Source organism: Sceloporus undulatus, chromosome 3 (assembly GCF_019175285.1).
Source record: "Sceloporus undulatus isolate JIND9_A2432 ecotype Alabama chromosome 3, SceUnd_v1.1, whole genome shotgun sequence".
In the NCBI taxonomy this organism is placed as follows: Eukaryota; Metazoa; Chordata; class Lepidosauria; order Squamata; family Phrynosomatidae; genus Sceloporus; species Sceloporus undulatus.
Window position 1 is genome coordinate 203,378,803 of NC_056524.1, and position 6,000 is coordinate 203,384,802.

Consider the following 6,000-nt stretch of genomic DNA (forward strand, 5'->3'; position numbering starts at 1 on the left):
ACTTCATTTTATGTGCAGGGGTTTATTTTGTTTGCCTAGATGTATTAGACCCATGATGATGAACTTTTTTCATGGCACACACCTGTTCCTAATCTTCTCCAGCCATTCCATGCCTTCAGCTGCCTCCAGAGAAGCAACCGAAGGCCCAGGGGGACAGGGGAAGAGGAGGAACAAGCGCACATCTGTTCCTTTTCTCCCCCCCCCCCTCACCCTTGGGCCTTCAGCTGTGTCTGGAGAGGCAGCTGAAGGCCTGGGAGAGCAGGGGGATGAAGTCCTGCCCTGGAAGTCCCACCATCTGAGGGTGGAAGTCCCTCCCCCTAGAAGTCTCACCCCTGGTACCAGGTAACACCAGGTGCTGGAAGGTCTTTTAGTTTGGGCACTCACTCCCTAAAAGGTTCACTATCACTGTATTAAACGCTTCCTGACAGATGCATGGAAACATAATTTCTTCTTTGCTATGTTTCATATGTATTTTGATAACAGGTAGTGTACAGAGAAACAATACTGGAGAGGTTATAGAAAAGTGATTGACAGACAGCATGGGGAAATTAAAGGAATAAAACTGAAAAGCTGAGTTTCAGTTGCCAAGGCTGACAAATCCGGCTAGTACATAACTGATCAACAACGGCTGGCCTTTCTCAGCTTTGTTCAGCATGAATGTAGTTAGCAGAGTTGTTGAATTAATAATATACCCCTTAAGGAATAAAATATAATGCCTACTATGATAATAAGAAGACCAGGCCATATCTAAATTATAAAAAGACTGCTTGTAGATTCTTGAGTCTGATGCTTTTTCAATGGAATTATCAGCTGTCTTTTAAAATGCAAATTGTGACTCATCATCTGGGGATCATCATAAATTCCAGAGAACCACTAGAAACAAGTGAATCCATCCAGTTCATTAAATCATATCCCCTTGTAATGAAAAATATCATTCTCTCAAGGGTGCTGAGTAGTGAAGTTTGCTCTTGGCTGAATCTATTTTGCCAGGAGCATATGATATTTCAGCTACTGAACAGAACTGTGTTCTGTTCCATTACTCAAGTGAAAACTCAGCCTGTGGGAGGAGGAGGAAAGGTCTTTGATCTTGAAAATATACTACCAAAAATGCTTCTGAAGATCCCAAAGTTAAACAAGATGATGGACTGTTGTGAATCAATACAGTCTGAAGGAGACTGAAGCTATCAGGTTTGATAGCAACCTAGGACAGCAGGAACCTGGGATGGCCCACAGTTCTTGTTGAGAATGACACCCACATCTGTTTTCATGCATTCTGCATATTAATTTCATGGGCCCGGAGAGGGCGAGGGCACTGAGGTAGCACAGGAGTAGAGAGACAGAGTGAAAAAAAATACACAAACCTGAAATGTTGCAAAGTCCATTCACATTTGATTCCAACTGTGTTCTCATTTGATTTTGGCCACTACTAAAATAATAATAATAATAATAATAATAATAATAATAATAATAATAATAATTTATTTGTATCCTGCCCCTCTGAGAACAATCGGGGCAGCTAACAAAGTTAAAAATACAAAACATATAAAATCCCTGGTACCCTCCCCTCCTTAAAAAAGTATTAAATTCAATGCAATATTTAAAAAAAAAACAGAACAAAAAACAACAACAAACAAACAAACATACAAGTTAAAAACTGACCAGAAGGTCAGCAACATCATATCAACAAGCAACCAGTGGGAGCAGCAGTATCTTTCCCAGACATTTTTCTAAGGCCGGGTTCTCTATTCCGGGAAGGCTTGCCGGAAGAGATCCATCTTAACAGCCTTTTTAAAGCTGTCTAAGGACGTAAATAGATGGATCTCATCCGGCAGGCCGTTCCACAGTCTGGGGGCGACGCTGGAAAATGCCCTCTGGGAGGTAGTCGAAAGCCTAGATTTTTGTGGCTGAAGTAGGCCTCTCCCAGAGGAGCGGAGTGCGCGGGGAGGATTGTAGGGGGGAAGGTGGTCCTGGAGATAGCTTGGACCCAAGCCATTTAGGGCTTTAAAGGTGATAACCAACACCTTGTACTGGGTCCGGAAGCTAATGGGCAGCTAGTGGAGGGACTTTAGAACCGGGGTAATATGGTCCCTCCTGGATGTTCCAGAAATTTCTCTGGCTGCCATATTCTGTACTAGTTGCAGTTTCTGGACCAAGCACGAGGGTAGCCCCATGTAGAGCACATTACAGAAGTCTACACATGAGGTTATCAGCACATGCACAACAGTCTCAAGATCCTTTACTTCCAGAAAAGGGTGCAGCTGGCGTATCAGCCGAAGCTGATAACAGGCGCTCCTGACTGTCGCATTTACCTGGTTCGACATCAGGAGTGACGAGTCAAGGAGCACCCCCAGACTGCGAACGCAGTCCTTGATGGAGAATGTGACCCTGTCCAGGACCAGAGGTTGCAACCCAATTCTTGGTTTCGAGGCTGCTACCATGAGCACTTCTGTTTTGTCTGGATTCAGCCTCAATCTGTTTTTCCTCATCCAGCCCATTACTACCCGAAGACATTCATTGAGAGAGGAGACGCCATCAGAATTCAAGGCTGACGAACGAGACATGGAGAAATAGATTTGGGTGTCATCGGCGTACTGATAACACCCAGCTCCATAACTCTGAATGATCTCACCCAGCGGCTTCATATAGATGTTAAATAACATCTGGGACAGAATAGCACCCTGTGGGACACCACAGGTGAGCTCCCTTTTACTGGAGCAACTGTCCCCGAGCAGCACCCTCTGGGATCTACCCGAGAGAAAGGAACGGAACCACTGCAATGCAGTGCCTCCAATTCCCAGCCCCCTCAGGCGATCCAAGAGGATGCCATGATCTATTGTATCAAAAGCCGCTGAGAGGTCTAAAAGCACCAACAGGGTCACACTGCCCCTGTCGATACTCAGACGCAGATCATTGGTCAAGGCAACCATTGCAATCTCAACCCCAAAGCCTGTCCTGAAGCCAATTTGAAATGGGTCTAGATAATCAGTTTCATCCAAGACAGCTTGGAGTTGAAGAGCAACCGCCCTCTCGATTACCTTGCTCAAGAATGGTAGCAAAGAGACTGGTCTATAGTTGTTCATATCCAGGGGGTCCAGGGAAGGTTTTTTTTAGAAGCGACCTAACAGCCGCTTCCTTCAGACAAGATAGAATATGTCCTTCCCTGAAGGATGCATTGATGATATCCGTAAGGAACTTCCTCAATGCATCCCCCCCGGACGGCCAGCCATGATGGGCAAGGGTTGAGAGGGCAAGTTGTTTTCCTCAATCTACCAAGGAGCTTGTCCACGTCATCGGTACTCACAGATTGAAGCTGATCCAGTACAATCTCATTAACGGAATCGCTGGATACCTCGTCCATTGTTTCTGTTACAATACTGGCGTCTAAGTCGGCTCTTATCTGAGAGATTTTATCTGCAAAGAAGTTGTTAAACGTATCACAGCAGGCCGTTGTTGGGTTAAGTAAAGGGTTCTGCGCAGGGGGTACCTGCGTCAGTTCCCTTACTACCCTAAACAGCTCTGCTGGGCGGGACTCTGCAGACGCAATTCGTGAAGAGCAGAAACATCTCTTCGCTGCACGTATTGCCTCCCGATAGGACCAAAGAAAGTTCCTATGGCGAGTCTTGTCAGATAAGAGTCGAGTTTTTCGCCAGATGCGCTCTAGTCGTTGTCCAATTCGCTTCATTTCCCAAAGCTCTGGTGTATACCATGGCTTACGGTTAAGAGCGGGTTGGCAAGGACGCTTGGGAGCGACCGTGTCGATAGCCCTGGTAATGTCGGTGTTCCAACTGTTAACCAGAGCTTCGACAGGGGCACCGGCATTTCCAACCATTAAACCCTCCAAGTCTTTTTGGAATCCAATTGGTTCCATTAGCCTTCGAGGGCGGACCATTCTAACGGGTCCACCACCCCCAGAGGGGCAGATAGAGGCTCTTAGTTCCGTCTTGACCAGGAAATGATCCGTCCATGACAAGGCAGTGGTTTTAATAACCTCTGCCCATGGATATTCCTGTTCGGTATTAAAGACCGCATCGAGTGTATGACCTGCACAATGTGTGGGCCCAACAACCAGTCACCATACAGCCACCAACAGGTTACCTCCAAGGGAATGTGGTCTTCAACAGACTTTTTAAAAGGCTTGCTTTAGATTAATCAAGAATATCATTTTTCAAACCCCATCCCCATTCCATCACCTAGAAAAAAATATTTAATGAATTCAAAAGTGATCCCTATTCAAAGGTTGCTGCTACTTTCTCTGAAGAAAGTAACATCATGCAGATGTTAGCAATAACACAAGTAAACAAAAGAAATATGAAATATGACAATTTGCAAATACTGAAAATGTAAAGACAGTGAAACTTCATCATCCAAGTTCCATTGTTGTAAACTAATATGATTTATGGCTTCTCTTTATGGGGATTTTCTGTGGGTTTAACTTTATACATTATACTTTACATTGGCCCAATTTAAATGGGCCTTTGAGCTGCCCCCATCACCTGCTAGGGGTTGGCCGAGGACGTAGCATCCATACCGGCCTCACCCCTAGCACGTGATGGGGCGTCAAAATGGCGGTGCCCTGTATACACGGGCGCCGCCATTTTGACATGACGGACGCATAGCATCCACACATCCCAGCACCTTTGTGATGCTGCAAGTGCACCATTGGTGCCTTGCGGCATCACAAAGGTGCTACAAGAAGAACCAGCTTTTTGCAGGTTCATTTTGTTCCACAACAGAGCCGAGCAGTTTGTCCACTGCGGCTGCCTCGTGGAGCAAACCAGGGTGGCTTGAGACCACCCTTTTTGGGCAGTCTGTATCCCGCCACTATATATATATCTCCAAGGAGCCCTGGTGGTGCAGTGGTTAATGTCTTTACTACAGCCACTCACTCACAAACCGTAAGGTTGTGAGTTCAATACCAGCCAAGGGCTCAGGCTCGAGTCAGGCTTGCATCCTTCTGAGGTCGCTAAAATGAGTACTCAGCTTGTTGGGGGTAATTAGCTTACAGATGTAAACTGCTTAGAGACTGCTTAGGCAGTATGAAGTGGTATACAAATGAAGCTGCTATTGCTATTGCTCCAAGCTCCAACACCGTCTCCATATTGATGCTGAACATCCAGTTTGTTTTACTTATGGCATCCTCTCCCATGCACACACTAAGTAGTAACTAGGCAACAGTAGCTTGGACTCCTAAGCCCACCCTTCAACACTCCTTTTCTGTCTTTGTGGACAACATTTCTATTCAACCAGTCCAGCAAGCCCGCAGTCTTGGTTTCATCTTTGATTCTTCTCTGTCGTGTATCCCTCAGATCCAGACTACAGCCAAGGCTTGTCAATTCTTTTTGTACAATATTGCTAAAATCCGACCATATCTCTCCGCCTTGCCCTAGTGATCTCACGACTCGATTACTGTAACGTCCTCCTGGCTGGGCTTCCTCTTTCTTACCTCCGTCCTTTAATTTCTGTTCAGCATTCAGCTGCACGCATTATCACATCTGCCCACTGCTCTGACCACATCTCTCCTGTGTTGGCATCCCTTCACTGGCTCCTCCTCCCTTTCCGTATTCAGTATAAGCTCCTGCTGTCGACGTTTAAAGCCCTCCATGGGCTGACTCCTCCTTACTTATCAGATCTTCTTTCTCCTCACCTTCCCACTAGGGCCCTCCATTCTGGTAGTCGAGGTCTGCTGTCCCAGCCCAGGATTTCCTCTGCCCCATCTCGGATTCGCCCTTTTTCAGTTGCTGCCCCTCACTCCTGGAACCTTCTTCCCCCATGAGCAAGGGCCATCACTTCTTTAACCAGCTTCAAAACAGAGTTGAAGACCATCCTGTTCAGAGAAGCGTTCCCAGGCATTGCATAACTGTCGCTTGCTATTTGATGTTCTTTTGATGCCTGTTTTATCGAACCATTTCCTGCATTGCTATGCACTTTATATGTATTAGCCTACTAGCCCCACCACATTTCCCTTCTCCTTTTATGTCATGGCTTTTTAGATTGTAAGCC